The sequence below is a fragment of the Copadichromis virginalis genome, linkage group LG15 (genome assembly GCF_057382275.1).
Source record: "Copadichromis virginalis isolate Kocher_CV1m ecotype Utaka linkage group LG15, C_Virginalis_male_GT1.1, whole genome shotgun sequence".
NCBI classification, from domain to species: Eukaryota; Metazoa; Chordata; class Actinopteri; order Cichliformes; family Cichlidae; genus Copadichromis; species Copadichromis virginalis.
The window spans coordinates 3,122,455-3,142,745 of NC_140632.1; the positions used below are offsets into that span (position 1 = coordinate 3,122,455).

Genomic DNA, 20,291 nt, shown 5'->3' on the forward strand with positions numbered 1-20,291 from the left:
AGAGAGACAGTCACCATCACACCCGAGAGCTGGGAAGGGTATCCAGGATTACACAGACTCCAGTAGAGTCAGAAAGGGCTGGTTAGAAGAGGGAAGATGGCTTCACTGTGAAAGTTACCGAGTAGAATTACATGCGAGATTATGCAGTTAATGCAGGAGCCGGTCAGCACAATGTTATATTGTTACGTCCTCGTGTAACAAGTGCTGTGACACACTAATTTATAATATATTTACACACATGTACAGTAGAAGCGACTGTGAACTGTGAAGTATTTGATCCCAAACTTGATGAGATTCAGTCACCACAGTTACAAACCAGGCAGGTGGTCAAAATACAGAGAGGCACTATTATGACCCTGAGTAAACCTCACTAAGTTTGTAACATTATTTTTTATTTTTTTTAAAGATTGTAGCGACCGAGCTGATATGTGAAACAGTATCTTACCCAATAACCTCACTATGACACTTTAGAGCTCCACTGGCTGCTGTCATTTGACAACCACACCATATTTACAGCGACTCTAACCTAAATTGGGTGAAAGACAAAACACAACTCCTATGAGAGAGAAGAACTGCAAAGACATGCATGCACGGTTAGTGAAACCATCAATGATGCACCACTATCACAGTAAAACAGGATGCTGCATCACATACAGACACCACAACGGCCAAATCAATGTCATTATGAGAGCAACGAGTACAGGGCTCACAACAATCAGTAACTTTTACAGACGCAGCAAAAAGGCAAAGACGCCAGGCGCAGAATAGCACACTCGGCCGTAGCAGCTGCACTGCCTAACTGCACACACACACACAGGCACACACACGCACACACACACATACGCAGAGTCAAAGGCACAGACAGGCCACTTGATCTGAACATCATACACGCCAGCAGCACCGATCTAATGTAAGCAATGACAATAACTCAAGCACAGCCAGTAACAGGCTGCTGTGTGCTTCTTTATTTCAGCACTGTGGACAGCGCGGGGTCATTTAAGCACAACCCGCCTTGCTTGCACCTAAAATACAATTTCTTATACGAAAAAAAGCAGTCGAACTTTACAAAGGCGTCTGAGATGATTCTCAGTGGAGGAGACATGAAGTCCATGCCATCTTATTTTTCTGAACAAACATACATGATCCCTGTTGTCTAAAGTAGGCTGCCACCTGTTTAGGCCTCTGTGTGTGCTGGATAAGTGTGTAAATCTTTGCTGAAAAGCACAACAGCTATAGTACGATGTGTTTTTGTGCAAAGACATGAAGATAGCTTTCAGATATCGTTCGTCATATGTCAGTGGAGTTGAAGAAGCTGTGAGGTCCTGGGCTAAATGGAGACAAAGCAGGCTTGCACCAGTGTTCAGGCTCTTAATGTTTACCACGTCGATTAAATTAGAGCTTCCTTTTGTCCAGAAACATGAATATATCGGTATTTTTCCTCTTTTCTGCCTGCATGGTTTACCTTCTCTCAGTCTCACCATGGCTAAGCGTCTCTCAGCAGTTCCATTAACTTCCACGTTTACTTGTTAGACCCACTGATATGTGCCCATTTTTCAGTACTGCCCTTTTCTGCAAGTGTCCCACCCTCCTTTCTATGTCCTTCTACTAAGCATGCTGTGCTATCTCTTTTACTAGTGTGCATTAAAAATATCTTTTGATAAAGGAAAAACAAATTCAGATTCTTCAGAACAACATCAAAGGATTGAAATGTAAAGTTTGACGTAACGCTACGTGGTTGGCAAACGTTACCTTTTCCTGTCATTCAAAAAGAGAACTGCTAGCAGGCAGCCCCTAAACCTCCTCCGCCTTTGTTTGTGAAGACTTGAAATCTGATTAATGTGATATTTAAATACAGTTTAAAATTTCTAAACCTTTCATATATTCTAAGCCTTACCTTATATACCGCCCACTTATGGATCGTAAAGGAACTTCAGACAGTAAAGGGAAACGAAGAATTTGTTACATACTGAAATAAATAAAATAAGTGAATAAAAATAGATAAACTTTACTAGTTAAAGATTCTTAATGTAAAGATTTTTTTTTGTTAATAACGTGTGGAGTAACAGATACAAATTACAAAACAGCATTTGTCCTTATCAATTAAACACACTCCTTCCTGTTTAGTGAAACAATGTTGCATAAAGTTGCATCCAGCTGAATAAACTTACACTTTGAGTAAATTATTAAAATTTATATTTTGATGTATTTTCATATGTGCAATATTTTGCTATAAACTTTCAAAAACATTTGTTCTTGATTTAAAAATATACAGTCGTGACCAGCGTTGCACTGTGAATACATTTATATATCAAATATATTAGAAGAAAAAAAATTAGCAATGATACTTTTCATATTTTTTAAATATACTTTCAAAATACCCATCATTCAATGTGTCAGGCGTTACAGAGTTAAAGACTATTACAGGTTGCAGCTGCATGTACCACTATCACACAGATTGGTTAATATCTACTGACCACAAACCTGCGACAGCTTGTTTTTGATGTACCTGCTAATTTTAGTGTACAACGATGTTGTTTCCCTTTACTAAGACTTTACCCAGTAGTGGATAAAAAATCAATTACAAAATAACCAACCAGCACTGATAATAGCAAAAGCTTTTTTAACTGTCTAGTTTGTTCCCATTAGACTGAGTGTGAAGCATTGAGTAGCAACACGAGTGCAAAAATAGTGTTTTGAAAGCAAAAAAACAAACAAAGATGCTATACATTTTACAGAGGTGCTGAGTGAATGTTTAAAGGAGGGGGGGTGAGTCAACCTGTTACAGCAGCAGTCAGTTAGTCATTCACACAGACAGTCTTATCACTAAGAGAACAGAACATGAAAGCACTCGAAGCCCCAAATGAAAGAAAGGAGGATGGCTTTGTTCCAACACATTATACTGCCACTCAAGGCAGTCTCAAGTTTCAACCAAATTGGATTACATTATTAGGTCTAATTACGTCCAGTGTGTTAGCAGCTCTCACATTTGTACACGCACACACTGTAAGGAAACATCGCATTGGCTTACACGTGGTATCGAGGAAGTTTGGGGTGCGCAACCAGATGCACGCAAATATTTGCAGCACAGGAGTCGACACAAAACACACAGGTAAATTAGAGTGTGTATCTGACTTGCGGGAAGATGAAATAAGCTTTAATGTAAGCATGCTGATAATGCATGAAATGCCTGGGCCGTCCCTGCATATCTAACATTATTAACCCTCTGCCTTCCTCCCCCCGGTCCTGGATTTATTTTTTTTTACTCCTCACCTGGCTGTGTTTTATAACATCCTGTCTGGCCTCTTTGTCTGTCAGCTTCCTTGCTTAAACTGCAATCATGCTGCAAGGCTAGCAGATTCAACCCCAAAAGCTGCACGCAGACACACACAAACACACGCGTGCACACACACATGCACGCAAGCAAATGCATACTCGACGGCGTAGATGAAAAATGGCCCTTCTGTGCCCTGTTTGTATTTTTTCCAGAGTTTCTCTTGCTGATGCATGCACTATGTGTGCATGTGTGTGTCAGAGCTTTGTCAGACTATGTTAATATGCGTGCGTGTGTGCCTGGGATGAATTTGTATATGTGTATGTGTGGGTGAAGAATGATGCGTGTCATCCAGAAAGCGAGAGGTTGTCGCAAGGGGAGTGTTAGTGTACTAAGACGACCCTGGCCCCGCTTTGAACTCCTCCTAGGACTGCTGTTGGGCCCCCTTGGAGCACTTTAAGACATCCAGCACAGACGGGTGAAGTCGCATCATGACAGCCTCTTTCTTTTTCTATCTCATTCTCTACCGCGCGCGCAAACACGTTGCGAGGAGCTCAAAGTAAATATTTCATGAGGTGATGTGAACGACAGTGACATCCTCAAACGTCTTTCTGTGTTTCTCTCTTCGGCCCACCTCTGATCCCCCTGCTTTCGCTTTAGTGGGCATGTCACTACACTGAGATAAAGATTTCGCGCTGCTTTTTTTTTCTCCTTCTTTTTTCTTCTTCTTCACAAACTCAATACGATACCGATACTTCTTTTCTTAACTGAGCCAAAGTAGCGCTGGATTCATGATCAAAGAATTCAAATGAGGCACCCGCCACTCTAGAACCGTCACACCTACATTTTCTGCAGGTGCAAAAACACGCAGAGGCATTTTAACGTAAAACACGTCTTTTTTAGTCCTAATGAAACGGGGATTTTTTTTTACGTTTTCTATTTTTTTTACCTGAAATGAGTCATTATGGTTTCTAGATAAAGGCCTGTGGAGTAACCTACAAAAGCAACACTGACCTTTGCTATCAAAGAGGTCAAAACTGCCACAAAATAACGGTGACATTCCTGTTTCCACACCTCTACATTAGATTTGAAGGTGTCCCTCTCCTCTCTCCTCTTCTTTCCTCTCTCTGTTTCTCCCTCCCCACCCTGATTTTTTTCTTCTTTTTTTTTGCCCCACCACCCAATGTTCCTTTAATCACCTGGCTTGCTCTCATTTCCATATTAAATAGGCTTTAATCATGAAAAGCAATCAGGCTTTTGCATATTCATACCTTCCCCTGTTCGCCGGCTTCCCTGTCTCGCTCCAGTGCCAAGCAGCCAGTAATCAGTAGGCAGGCGGCGTAATGCCATAGCCCCGGCCCATCGCATGAAAACACACACACTGCGTGAGTTAGAAATAACTTCACATGCTACTTATGTATTATCTCTACTCCAAAAGAGAGAGAGAGGGAAAGCAGGAGAGAGAGAGAGAGAGAGAGAGAGGGGTAAGAGATAAAAAAAGAAAGATGGCGAGACTGATCCCTGATTTGAGCTGCGAATATTTGTACAGAGGCTCAAGGAAAAGTCGATTTGCATAATGACTTTGTAGTTTTGCATTAATCACATTTGCATATGAAAATGCGTTAATTACTCCTGATGATTTTTTTTTCAACTTGCTTCATTTGATGTCCAAGCTCTGGGGTTGTGATTAGGGGTCACATGGTGGGAGTTGTGGAGGTAGCGTGTGTGTGTGTGTGTGTGTCTTTTGCTGCGGTCTGAGTGTGTTTCTCTGTCCTTACATGAGTGTTTTGAATGCTTGCCAAGGAATTTATCTTGTGTCTGCTGTTAGGCATGTGCGTCTATTTTAATTTGTGTGTGTGTGTGTGTTTCCTAGTTTCTACGAGTGGCAAATATTTCCTTATTCCTCTGCAGGGGGAAAAAAAAACGGCGAACACTCCCTCCTCTATTTAAACACACAACACTGAGTAACACAAATTCACAGTATCAGTTGCATTAATAAATAAAACATGTTTGGCTCGGTTTTACATTTGAAACACTGAAGTCAATTGCAAAATACGTCCAGCACGTGCATAGAAAAGTATTTCTATTTTATGCAGTTTGGTCTGGAGAGTTGGCGCGCACGCTTTTGTTTGGTGCTTTTGCACAAAGCTGCACGTAAATCTTCTCAAGTCATCCTTTCTGCACAGCTACAGGCGGTTGCAGGCTGAAAGCAAAAATAATTGGCCACTTATTTATTTGCAATTTTCAGCTTCTAACATGTTAATGAAAGAGCGAGAAGCACGCTGGACTGTGTGTTTTCTAGGAGCTGCACATGCATAGTAATACTGAACCTGTGAAAACACAGCAAATGTAGTTCCTGCCTCAGCTTTAAATTTAGGTTAAAATAATTAAATCCTTTGTGGTGGTTAAAATCTAATTTTTTTGCCTGTGTGTGTGTGTGTGTGTGTGTGTGTGTGCGTGCGCACAATTACCGTATGTGTTCCTGCCTGTGTATGGGCCCCTAGTGTTGTTGGCCCATAACACCGCGACTCAGACAGGACCACCCCAGGGGCCGTCTGACTCTGCTTGTGTCTGTCTGTCTGCTCTATGCAGCAGGGTCAACTAGGTCTATAAGCAAGCTGCTAAATGGCACAGCTGCACATGCACACTGCCACAGCATCCAACGCACACACACACACACGCAGAGATTTCAAGAAACCATTTGCATGTGTGTGCAGGAAAGTAGAAACATAAACTGATAAGAGCCACACACACATAGAAAACATATGTGCATGCAAGAATTCATACAGGGACTCTCATCTTCCATTAAGGCCTGCATCTCCCACCAAACACGCACGCGGGCATACACACACGGCTTAAAGGCTCCCACATGAAGGCATCAAACACTCCAGAGCCGGCTTTATGGCACTCATATGGCAACAGATTTGATATTTTCCTACCACAGCGGGGGAATAAAACTCGCCACTAATTTGGACTGCGAGCGCCACCGCTAACTTTCAGCATGTGCTGACTGACTGTGTCTTCCAGATGTGTGGACTCTTTGCTCCTTAACGGCCTTACTGAAGAGGCATTAGGAACCTCACACCCCTGGTCCCTGCTCTATATATATGTGTACGTACGCACGGCGAGTGATGATGGCGCTTTGGGATTCCGACACAGGCGCAAGAGTTTGAGGGAAGTGAAGACCTTACGTTGTGCCAGTGGGAATCTGAATGTGTTTATGCTCTTTGTGTAAATAGCTATAATCAAGGTGTTTCCACCGCTGAACTTGAGCTACCCCTCGCTTCCCCTCGCTGGTGGTGACAATTGATAACAGGTGTGCTTTTATCAGTGATGGGCAATGTTGCAAATCTTTTAAAGAACCTACAGTACGTGCTTATAATTAAAGTATACACGTGCATGGACCTTAAATGGGAACTTGCACATAAACCTTCTCCCACTCTGGAAACACTTCTCGGAGAAACCTTCAAGTAAACATGCGGATAAAATCCTCACATGTGTGCTCAGCTATCGCGGAGACATTAGTGCGTAAACATATCATATGCCCCTTTCAGACATAAACGGGGAAATTTTCGCTCCCATTTTCCTATTGAAAAGTTGTGTGTGTTTGCCTTTGGGGGAGGAAAAGTGGGGCTAGCATTAGGTGTTTGTGAAAAGAAAAAGAGATGGTGCTTGTTAGCCAGTCAGACAGGGGTAATCCTACTTGCCACACCGCCGTTGCTCCTTTCCTCTTATCTTATTAGCGTCCTGCCTCTGATTGGGTGGGATGGTCGCGAGAAGAAAATAAGGAGACAGCGTTTATGTCGTTTTTTTTTTTCCACCCCTTTTTTGCAGGCTGCTTCACCGCAAGAGATATTGGAAGCCTTTCATGGTGCAATTCCTTTTATTTCATCTACTTATTTGTCTTGAGCAATTATGCCGGGAGAGAACACTAGACACAGACAAACACGTGCTGAACGCGGGCTGCCTTTATGCTGGTCTACCACTTAAGTATAAATCAGGAGTGCTCCTAGAGCAATGCTGTGATATACATGCTACTAATACCGCCTTCTTCCTACACGCTACGCAATCAGCAACGATTTACTGTAAGCAGGAAAAAGGAGGGAAGGAAAAAGCATGGGTGCAAAGGTCACCGTCGCCTCTGTTTTTTACACTTTCATTTCTTTCAGTGTCAGTTTTCTTCACTTACCAAATCAGTCATCTGATTTCATTCACTCACTCAGATTTGAGATACAGATTTCTGGGTTGAATGGCTCCACCCCATTGCATGAGAAATGACTACTACTAAAAAAAAAACTTAAAAAAATAATAAAATAAAATATAAATTTTTTCTTTTTTACATTGTAAAAATTATCTCCATGTTAGAGACTTTTTTTGGTGAAGTCTGGAATTACCCAGACTACAGGGGACATTTAACGGACTGACATTTAATTTATTTCTTCAGCACTTTGAGCAAACACACCCTCTAGATGAAAGGTTCATAGTTGTCCTTCTGGCCTTATTCATTATCTTTTATTATTATGTTACCTTATAAAAACTGTGTTTCCATCTATAAGAATGGAGAAGAAACATCAGCTCTGGCCTGGTCTTTTTTTTCTTGGGATGAAAGAGGGCTTGCACTGTCATGTCCATAGATGGCATTGAAGACAGGGGAGTTAACTGCTCAAGGCTAAGGGGCTACACTCTCCCCGTATACTGGCTTAATTCATTCTTTTCCAGAAAGCCCTCTTGCATGTGCCGGTCTTTCCCAGAGCAAAACAGAGCAAGCCAAAATGAAATAAAGCCTAAGATGTTATCAGGGTGATTGGTGCCAGCGGAGCTTGTCTGGGCCTGTGGTCTGGCAGGGCAGTGCTGGCCTGTACCAGTGATTGTATATGTGTGTGTGTGTGTGAGTATAGGTGTGAGTGTGTTTATGTGTGTGTGTGTGTGTGTGTGTGTGTGTGTGTGTGTGAACGAGTGTGTGTGTGTCCTAGAGGCACTGGATAGATGAAAGCTTTCTTTAACCATAAGCTATGCAGGAGCCGTGCCAGGAGCAGGAAATGTATCAGCGTGATAAGAGACAGAGAGAAAAACGAAAAAGAGAAAGAAAGAAAGGAGAGAGGGAAAGAGGTCTGGAGCCAAACTCAGCCCTTCATAAAAATGTGTTAGGTGCACTGGCGGCTAATGCTAAAAAAATTTGTGAGTGCAGACACACTGAAAATCACACAATCAGTAATGTGGGACTAGATAAAAGCCACTTGACACAGGATATATCCATGTATTAACGCTGCTTATTGGCTAGGAATAAAAAAAAAGAAAGAAGGAAAGTCACTGTTAGCCCCTGTAGTAAGGTACCACTGATCGGGGACTTCAAGTGTGAACACCACCAAACACTCACAAAGCAAAACTGAACCTATTTAAGAGCACCAATAATACGTGAGACATTAGAAAATAATCACGTTATCACGGTAAAACTACGATGTAGTTATCAAACTTTTTGAAACCAGTCATTTATCTGTAAATTTAAAAAAAAAATCTTGAATTAAAAAAAATTGAAAATGAATTTTCTTTTTAAACTCTTTGAGAAATATTTGTTCTCATTTTGAATTTGATACCAGATTAGCAGAGGACTCCTCTGGACAACCCTCTGGAATTCCTTTGGACTGCTGCAGCTTTGAAAGAAACCTGTTTAATGATTCCTGATTGTGTTAAGATTTGAGCTGCTTAACAGATTCCATGATTTTTTCTCTCATAATGTGCCGAGTGTTTTCTGTGGGTGGCAGGAAAGGACGAACACTACTGTCGAGTTACGCTGTTGGAATGCATGCACGTGTGACTTGACATTTTCTTGCTGAAATAAGCAAGATCTTCTTTTTAAGAGATGCTATCAGGATATAAGATGCTTCAAACCCTCTATTTAAGAAGGAGTGACTTTTGCTGCTCCACAGCGGGTGGCTCCGCATGGCTTGTTTTGGCAGATTTCTACCCTTCGTGATGCAACCCCAGAGGGACGTACGATTCAGTATTAATGGGGCCTTCATGTTTGTGCAGGTTATCCAGTCCATGTCCAATAATGCAGTCATAAATCCCGTTATGTTTCTTTCACTTTTGCAGTTATTTCCACAACAAAATCATTGGATTTTTAATGCAGGAGCTGAAAATTACCCCATTTAGTAATGTGTGTAAACATATGTACACACATTTAGCAATCATAGATAATCTCTCTCTGGGATGTACTTTTTATACCTAATCATATTATTTATTTACCCTATTAATTGTGAGATAATCCACTAGGTGCTAACCTTTTCCTGCCGCATGCCAGAATCTTTTGAAAGATGCCATCAAATTTTAAAGCTTGTGAGTTTATATATTTTACAATCAAATTCCTCAGTTTCAGTATTTATCATGCTGTCATTTGTGAATCGATCACATTACCAGTTAAAATGTGTATTTTCAAAACTCAAAGAAATGCCAGTGAAGTGTGTCAAATACACGCTCCTGAATCCATTTAATATTTGTTCAGACATTTTACTGCCTAACATAAACCAAAACTCAAGTCAAAAAAGACTTAAAACAAAACACCACCCTGTCATGCTGCCCAAACACTGGCCAGCACATTTCTCAATTACATTCTGGTTAAAGTAAGTCATCTCTTTTCCGCTGACAGCACGGCCAATGCATTCAGCCTCTCCTGGGTTACAGGACAGGAAAAGTCTGAATTCTTGTGGAGGTTGAAAATACCTCAGAGCTTCTGCTGTCGTCACAGATATGGTGTAGGGCTGGGAAATACGGATCAAAAATCAGTCCTCTGCATTGTCAGTCTGAATGGTGATACAGGATATGTGAATCTCAGCATTTACTGCCAAAGTTAATGTGAGTGTTCACGAGCGAAAATCAATATCACACAACATATTTATTTTTTGTTTTTTTGCCAGAAGCTTTTTCAATTTTCATTTTACATACGTCACCATCATTTTTTAAAATAACAACCACTTTACTTTGTTTTCACTCCTTTAGGCATAGTTTGGTTCCTTTGAAGTGGGGTAGTATGAGGTACTTATCTATAGTCAGTTTATTCCCTACAGCGAATGAACGGCACACAGAAGAGCTGCTTCTTAAAACTTACATCAATTTAGTGTGCACTATATTTAAGGGCATGTTTACCACAAACAGCCCATTTAACAAGCAGCTAAAGCTATTATATTGCTCTTGTCAAAGCCTCTAGATTCCACTAACAAAAGCTTGCAGAACATAGAGGTGCTGGGTCGTTGGGTTGTGAGATTCTTGTTCAGATTTATCGACTAAATCTTTGAAGAGAGCCACTGCTTTCTTGAGACCCATTTTGGTATGTAAAGGCATGTGCAAATTAAAAACCTCCAGCCAGTGATATTGTTCACATTGGACAAAGAAGTCAATAGTCCCATGCGGTATGACATCAGTGAGTCTAAACAGGCACTATGGCAGCTGGCACGAGATCAAGAAGTCAAAAAACTATATTTAAAAAAAGGATTTAATGGTTTTGCTGTGGTGACATGAACCATTGTCGAGTCCTAGTGAGAAAAAGTCTAATTCTTCATGGTGTGTGTAGTGGGAAGAACCATTGTCAACTAACATGTTGTTAGCGTATGCCTTTAAACTCTGAATTGCTACTTATTGCACTGACTTTTGCTTTCCCACCATGCTGCAGGAAAAAAATTATGAGAGATGCAAAGGAAGGGGTAGAAGTTGGAGAGATACAAACGCTGGCATAGTTTTATGGGATAAACAGATCATCTCACCCAAATTTAATTTTAACCCTAATTTTAATTTGACACCTTATCCAGCCCTAGTGCAGTGACGAGATCCGCGTAGATTGACCGTCTCTGAAAACTCGACTTCAAGGTTCTTCTACAGAGACAGCCTTCATGGATCATCAGCAAACAGGTGGTGAGCTTAGCCTTGCCTTCAGCTTACCTCCACTGAGGCCTTCAGGGTGTTTCTCATCTTGTACCGTTCAAATCTTTCAAACTGTGGCAATAACAAGGTGGTGTGTGAAGGAGAATCAGTCCCTATTGTGTCCCAGTCTGGCATCGCAGACCTACACAGAAAAGAATAAAAACACCATATTATGCAGTGCAGATAAAATATTCTCCATTTAAAAATGACCATCCACCTACCTATTCTTCTTCTCAATCTCTTATCTTCTTCTCGCCTGGAAAAATTGCCCGTCAATCACAGAGCTGACACAGAAAGGCAATCATTTGTGCTCACCTTCACACCTACAGCCAATTTAGAACCTTCCATGCATGTCTTTGGACTGTGGGAGGAAGCTGGAGAACTCTACACCACTAAAACTCATCCTCTCATTGGCAGAGAACCTGCACAGAACACAGTCAGCAGGTCTGAATCATGCCTGTGTTGTTGTGAGGTGACAGGGCTAACCATACCTCCACCATGCTGCTGATGACCAACTAACGGTCAAGTATTCATCTACACATGGAATAACGCAATTAGATTTTACTGTTATAGTTTATAAACAGGTAAAGTAAACTTGAATAAATAGATAACTTTAACATAGTTTGTCAGGTGATTTTGAAAATTTGTGAGGAAATGCTTTTTATTTTCCATCTTCAATCTTTCAAAGAGAAATACAAGCAGATGATTAAAACATCCTGCCACAGAACAGATGTAGGCATCAAAGCCTCAATTAATGTGGGGTAAAACAAATCATTGTTCTATGTTAATATTTTGTCAAAGCTAAGGAAAAGAGACTGTTGCTGTTCTGCAATTCCATTTTTTAAAAACTGAGATTATGTCCCACTTTGCAGTAAGATATGTAAATGTTGCACATAACTGCTTAAATCCTGCAGAAAAAAATGTATGTACATACATTTTACTTTTAGGATTTTACTTTACAATATATATATATATATATATATATATATATATATATATATATATATATAAACGAAATCTGTGCAAACATTAGATTAGCTAGATAATACTTCCTAATAATATAGGATAATATAGGATAAAATGTTCCAGTTAGTCTCTGGCTACCTTTAACCTCCATGTAAAAATGGCCAACACCATTTTCAGAATTGTGTATTAGTATCTGTCCACTTACGCCCACTATTAGTGATTACATGGGCTAGATAATTATTTGAACAGATTAACCTTATTCAGCCTCTAATGCTCTGCTCTCTTTGTGTCTCCCCTCACCTGTGCTTAGCGACATATAAGCCCACACCTGTCATTTGTTCCTTCTGTTTTAGAATTGTTAGCTCTTAATTTGGTACAGATTAAAATCCTCTCGAAACCCTAAACACTGACCAGAGGATTGTCCAGGCTCCTGTTCTTCATGTTATCTGCCTAATAAAAGCTAGACTGACACCTCTTGCTACTTTTCTGCCATCTAATTACACAGAATATTAGTAGTTTAGCCTCTGTTAGCTTGCTGAATAGCATTAGCACTTAGCATTATTTACGAAGCCTTTGCTACTTAGACTTTACCTGAAATGTATCCATAAATGTCTTCTGCCAGCATTTTGAAACAGCTCGAGTGCAGTCTTTGTTCTCCACAACTGCAGGCTTTGTAAACTATCCTTTCTGGCAAGATAACATTTAGAATTTTTTACTCTGGAAAAAATGTTGTATGCACCTGAAATTTCTTAGCTTAGCAAAGTACCCAAGGTCAGCTAATCTACAGCACATCTATGTCTACTCTCTCCCTACCTGCAAAGGCTGCTGCTTATTGGAGCCAGTGGCAGAGTTATAGAATTATATTGAAAAGAAAAAAAACTCTACTCAGACATTCCTTATTGTTGTGAAGCAGCAACACCAAGATTTCTCATTTATGTAGTAACTTCCAGGAGGCCTTACCAAGATCGTCTATTTTGAGTTACTTTAGCACTACCAAAGATTACATCAGCTGCAATCTTCAGAAATTAATATTACATTTGACATAAATTACTTGTAAAATATTAGAGAGGAAAATATATAATATTACTTAAAATATAAAAAAGACAACATTATATTCATGTTATAAAAATGGAACAGTGATTTTGATATTGGCAAAATATAAGTTAAATCACAAAAGGCATGAATTAACTCTAGTCATGCTCGCAGAAATGATAGTACAATGTATTCAACATTAATAAAATGGGTTAGCAATGATTTAATACACTGAATTTCCACAAAATACTTTTAAAATGTTTGAAAAAAAATTAGTATCCTGTTTTGACTTGTCCTTGTGTCAGAAGAAGTCTTCGGTAGATTATGTGGTTTCGATGAACTGTAGTTATTTTTATTTTTTTCAGATCTTCGTGCTTACATTTTTTTTACATGAGGTAATTTGAGAGGCTTTGTTTTTAGACACAATGTGGGACAGGAGATGGTTTGACATACAGAGGCATTCTTCAGAACTGATAGGAGATAAAAAACAGAATTCCCCCTGGAGACATGACAGCTACAACTACAAATAACGTTTAGCATTTTGCTGCTGGCCTTTACTGGATCACAAGACATTATATAGCTGGGAGAGATGCATAAATACATGGGGGGGGGCACAGAGGCTGATTGGTTTTAATTCATTTATTTGCCTATAGAGACAGTAATAATGAAAATAAACTTTACTGATATCTTGTTTTTTGTGCGCAGTGGAGTGTAATTAATTTGATCTCAAGTATCAAACTCCAAATATTTTCCCTTTCTGTTGGTGAAAAAAGTACAAAACCTTCAATAAACTTTTACATTTACCAACCATCCATTTACACAATAGCTGATAAACTGAAATGTTTTAAGAAAAAAAAAGCAATTTTAAAACTATGTTGCAGTTTTTTCCACATTCCATGACCCTTTTATCTTTGAAGGCAAAAAATCTCAACATGTAGAGATTTGGAACATTTTTCCTTTAAAAAGAAGATCTTTAGAAAAAAAAAAATTATTTTCCGTACATGCTCACTCCTGTGCTGTAATGCTGGCATCAGTGCGTTTTTTCGTGATAAATCACAGTGATACACACGAGGTATACACAGTGGCATCTGTGGCTCAACATAAGGGAATAGCATAACAGATCTCAAATCATCCCCTGTAGACGCCTGCATGCATGTGATGCTTCGGGGCCCTTTACGGTCACGTTTAATTGCATTTTGGGTAGTGCTAAGCATGATTTTTCAAACCCCAGGTTTAAATTTGTGAATTTTCCCAAATGTATCCAAGAAGTTCACAAAAAAAAATGCAAAGCACGAAGCCCTCAAAACGAACATCACCCAACTGAAAAATGGATGCTTTAGCTGAAAAAACAGCCCAACAAGATAACAGCAGAAGAAAAGGTAAACAGCCAAATGGAAACAAAGGGCAAATAAGGGCAAAGCAAACACCTCCGAAATGAGACGCGAACTGCTGTTTCCTGTTTGATAAAATGGCCGCATGTGACTATGATATGAGAGCGTGTTGGAAAACCCAACTATACCACAAATCTAAGAGAAGCCCGTCAGCTTTAAAGCTTTCTAAGTTATATCTCGTTTATTTAATCCATATGAGCTGAAGTGTGAAAATGACTGCCCAAGCTCCCCGTTTTTCCGCTGTGCTGAGTTTTTCTGTTAACCAAGTGCACAATTTCCTGGCTTTAGCCTCATATTTGATGAACAAATATGTACACTACCTTTCGACCCCGAGTTAGATAAGAAAAATGTAAATCTGTGGTCCAACTTTACCCCCCCGTAACACAACTTTAGTGAACTAGCACTAATTACATGCAATCGTTGTTGTAGTCTCTCTTGTTGCCTCTGCTTTGTTCCTGAAATAGGGGAACAGAATTGATCGTTTATATAGAAAAGGTGTTCATTAATAGTAACTCAGATCACGAAGGTCTTCTCCTTTGTGACATGCAAGAGGCGAGTTTTATAGTAAGGTAATTAGATTGGAAGGACTTGTGTTCCATTCAAGGCCATGCTGGTGTCTTCCTGTGGGCTGTTAGTTAAGCGGGACTGGCTTCTTGGCTCCAGTGGGCAGAAGCCAGCTGGGAATCATTACTACTGCTGAAAGAATATTTCACCCCTTCACAGAATGGTAGACCGAGATATACACACAATAACAAGGGGCGCATGCATGCAAACACATATAGGGCACATGGAATGCCACATAGATACACATACATCACAAAACCGAGGCACAGTAGCAACATTGCAAAAGATATGTCTGTCAATGCAGGCGGCTCATCCTTGGGAGACATTTGCAAAAGGATGTGCTCTTTAATACAAGTCAGGACAAACACTACATTTCAGCATGTTCGCCATATTAAAGCTCACATTTTCACATCATTTTATAATGCCTACATTGTTTTAATTACGCACATTTCGCTCACATGTCACAAGTCAATTTGCTATTTAGCGCCGCTGAATAGCAAATTGGCTCTGTGGACAAAGTGTCCCTGTGGGTATAAGTGAAACTCATTTGGATGTAAAACCTCCAACGAACCGGTGATATCTGCCGTTTGCTCCTCATGTCTGAGACAATACGTGAAAATATTCAGGATGTTTCTATTTTAGGACATTGTAAAAGTATGAGTAAAAAAACATTTACACCCATAAATTGTGACCGTGTGATGCAATTCAAGTCTCGTCTCAATTCTTTGTAGTTTCGCTTGCTGTTTCAGTAGATTGCTGTAAAACTGATTGGGTAATTTTAGGAAAAAAATTAATTGCTTGGGTTTGTTAGAAAGCTCAGTTTTCTAGGTTAAGAGTGTTTAGAAACCTGCTCCGTGTGAAAATGTTGACACGGGCGAGCGTTTTACTCATTCACGTGGCGGCTACAGGTGGCTAAACTTTGAAAACAACTGGAGGTTGTAAAAACCGCCTTCATGAATGACGTATTTGCCCATTTTAGAGGGAAGGACATTTTCAACAAACCTTGTGCGAATCCACTAACTCAATTTCTCAATTTGTTTGTGAAAGTGGTTTTTGAGTTCTCGTATTATTTCTGTTGGAATTTTCCCTTCATCACCCCCACCCGGTGACGCCGCCGCTACTGGGTCCTTTTTTTTAAGTTTTAAGTTTATGTTTTGTCTGTTTTTCGCGCTTCTGTGTCATGGTAAAATGGGTAGGAGATGGAACAAGAGATTAAAGTGGATGTAATTTTTGCCTGAAAATTGAAATGCATGTGATAAAGACAAAGACAAAACAACAAAAACAAAGTGCGATTCTGTTTTCTTTCCACGCTGCGTGCAGTTCTACTTTTTCCACTTCTTTTCCTCTCCTCCCTCCTTCAATCCCCTTTTCCATCTCACTCCGACTTTCTTGCATCTTCTTTCAACCACAAGCACGACTGAGTGTCATCCATTTGTCATCATCACGTGATAGACAGCAGACCCCACAAGTGTGTTCAAAGACCCCCAAAACACACACACGCACACACACACACACACAGGCGCTGGGACCAGTTAGGAGCTGATAGCGATGAGTCAGGCTTAGAGAAATGGCACAGAGGGCTTAGCTAATGCACTTTATGGAGCTCCCTTTTTCTTTTTATTCTCCCCTTTTACTTTATATCGTTCCCTCTTTCTCCCTCTTTGTCCTAGAACCTGAGCCAAAGTCATAGCTCTTTACTGACGGAGAGGTCTTGCCAGTTATTTTTCACAGCGTGTCCTCCGTGCCCTGGCTGGGATAGCTTGCCTCATGGCGGTAACATTCTCCCTCAGTCGTGCTACATGAGAGCCTCCTCCACTCATGCATTGCTGTGCAGCTGGACCTAGTCAGTGTGTGTGTGTGCGTGTCTGTGATCAAGTTGTTGGAGATACCCGATCCCTTATATTGTTCATTTGACCCACATAGCAAAAGGCATGAGGGTCAGGGTGGAGTACCCAGATAGCATGTACAGGTGCTTAGTGTGTGCGTGAGAGAAAAAGAAAGACAGGGAAAAGAGAGAAAACACGCAGACAAGTGAAGAGATTAAAAAAAGAAAGGAGGCCATAGTAAAACACATCATAATAAATATTTATATATATTTTGTGTGTGGCTCTGAGTTTGCCACAATTTAAAAAGAGTGCTGTTTCTTTAAAATCCCATCTGAGGCTGTCAGGCATTTCAGCTGGTCATATTGGCTGCAGACACATACACACACACACAGATGTATATGGTTAGCAGGCTAAAGCTGGTTTGAGTTAGCATGGAGCCAGCCACACTGTGTGAGAGCCTTACCCCCTGCCTACTACTGCCACCCTCCACAGTCTCTCCACTTATTTCTTTCTTTCCATCTCCCTCTTTCTTTACCCACCTATGTGTGACTGTCAGCGGGGGCTGTACTGTAGTTTACCGTCCAAACTCCCTATCTCCTGTGAAGCAGACACACACACACACACACACACACACACACACACACACACAGGCTTCCACAGTTGATCTGCGTGGCCCTGTGTCTCCTGATTAGTCTGCTTCATGACAAACAAGCCATCAAGAGCAGAAAGGGAGTGCAGCACAGAAGAAGGAGGAGGAGGACGACGAGCGAGAGGGATAGTTGGGAGAAGTGAGGAGGAGGAGGAAGAGGAGGAGGAGAGGAGCAGAGGTTTGTGGGGGGGCAAGGGGTGAGGTGAGGAGGCTGGGACCCCTGGGGACCCCTAGATCACAGCCATGCTAATGAGAAGCTGCTTTGCCAGCAGCAGAGGTGTCAGCTAACCCCTGACAGGTGCACACATGCGTACTCCCAGGGCTTGTGCAGGCGTGTGCACGGGCATCAGAGGCAGTGTGAGTGCGTGCACAGAGGTGGAGAGGAGAGGAGGGGCTGCAGGGGCGCAGGTTTGTGTCCCAGTGGCCTAGCCGGCGGGCGGCTTTGTTCTGTATGCAAATCTGTCGCTGTGGCGTTCTGTCGCCCTTGATGGAATGTTGGAGCAGTACAGCGAACGTGAACCCCAGGAATGCTGCAGTGTGTGGGTGTGTGTGTGTGTGTGAGACGTCGAGTATAGCACATCCTCTCTACCCCAGTTGTTTTCTTGTTAACAACCAAAAACCTGCACTGGGTTATTCTTTTTTGGGTTGTTTTACATTAAAACAAGTTTGTTCTACACTTTTCATTCATGCTGTTTGGTTTGGTGCTGTCCAGAAGTTGACGGTCTGGAATTCATCGCTACTTATTTTCAGTTATGATTGTATTTCCCTGAGCTTTCTGAGAGTTAATTTGGCATCAGCGAGGATTCATTAGCATCCACTCGCTGTTCTCACTCAGCAGAGAGGCTCCTGTTTGCCCCTCTCGTTGAAGGCTGAGCCTGTGGAATTCTGTTATCCTTCTGTGGTCTTATTATAAGTCCGTGTGGATTAGCACACCCGATAAAGGCCTCATAATGTAAGTGTAATGTAAATGGAGGAAGCCCATGCTTTGAAATATAAATCAGACAAGCTGGAGAGATGGAATATGTGAATTAAACACAACTCCATATGTCTCCGCCATACACCTGGTGTCTACGTCAACCCTTACCAGCCAACTACACTGGCCATATGCAAGCAGTCAATGTCATGGCTCCCCTTCCTTCACTGGCATTTTGTTTGTACTTTTTAAGGCAAAATAATGGCTATAAAAGGCAATCTGGAAAGAATAAAATCTGATGTAAAGCTCAGATCTTAGTCCCCGAAGTCTGGGTTAATTGGCCTGGTGGTTTAGTAAAAAAAAAAAAAACAACCCAGGAGAGAAGGAGAGCATTATTACTGGCCCACCTCAGCTCCACGCATGTGCCAATGTTTTAATAACTTCCTCCAGGCCTCCTGGCCCTTAGCCCTTGTTTTGTTGCACAGGACAAAGAGTTGCCCTCCTAAGCTGGTCTCAGTTCTGTATTGTGTTCCTCTCTTTCATGGGAAAAGTCTGCTGGAGTGAACACCTGGGCTGGGAGTCTTTTCGAGGTGAATCCCATTACACTAGAACATTTACAAACCACACTATTGCTAGCAAAATGAAGAAGAAAAAAACAGCAAAATGCACTGTACCACATTACCGAATCCTGCTGTGACTCCATTTCATTTAACCTCTCTTCTCAGTCTCATTCACACACACGCTGAATGTGTGTGTGTGTGTAAAGGCTGCGTGTGTCTGTGCGCGCATGGCGTGCTGGAGTAAATTGGGCGATTAGGTCCAGCATCAGCGATCGCGTAGAGAGCAGAATGTAACTATTCTAACTGGTAGTTGACCTTGGCGGTCAGCGGTGGAGGGGTCCCTGCCTGTGTGTCAGGCAGACGACTGTAATTACCACAAACTGAAGCATGACACGGCCCACCGTGATTCTTTAATGAAGGCTTTTATTGGCCGGAGCGCTGTCGAGCGACGCTCTCTCAGCATGTGTGGAAGTCTTTATATAAGAGGAAAGAATGGAGAGAGGATGTCTGTAACATAACTTATTTGTGCAGCTGTGTGTGTCATGGCTCGTAGTCGGCGAGCAACAAGAAGGTAGTGCCCTGTGATGTTACTCATAAGGGAGGCTGCAGGCTTTGTTTTACCGCTCTCGTCCCTTTGGTGATTCCTAGATGTACCAACACTGGCATTGGTATCAGATTGATACTAGAATGATAGGATTGATACTTTGTTTCTATCCTGTGAGTTCACTGAATTGTGTTAGATTGTGTTATTCACCTCATACACTACAAAAATGTCTGATTTTTCTTTTTGCTGTCTTTCAAGTTTATTTTATTTATAGTTTATGACATGTTTAGCCACAGTCCTTTAGAGACAGGCTCCCAAAAAAACGCAGTTTCAAAATATATGAAAAGCTGTGTTTTGTTGTGTTAATTAATTATTATTAAAGTAAAAATCACATTGATTTAAAATGAGTTCAGAACTCGCAAATCATTGATTCATCTCATAAGTCATGACACACTGATCTCCATTACATAAGCTGGCTTTATGGGTTAAAAGTAACAGTATTGGTATCGATATCGACAACACCGGTGCCGTATTTACTTGATACCAAAATTGGCAGCACAGCACTTGCTTTCTATTCTTTTCCCCTGTCTCGGTTTCCCCCCTCCCCCACCCGGCTTGCTTCCTTCCTTGCTTGCTTGTTTGGGAAGTTGATGAAATTTGT

General features: G+C 41.1%; 1 protein-coding gene across 3 annotated transcripts in view; it reads left to right on the forward strand.

The window, feature by feature from the left end:
* The window catches only part of bcl11bb (BCL11 transcription factor B b), a 36,436-nt gene that overhangs the window by 9,346 nt on the left and 6,799 nt on the right, over window positions 1–20,291 (forward strand). The gene's annotated exons all lie outside the window — the stretch shown is intronic.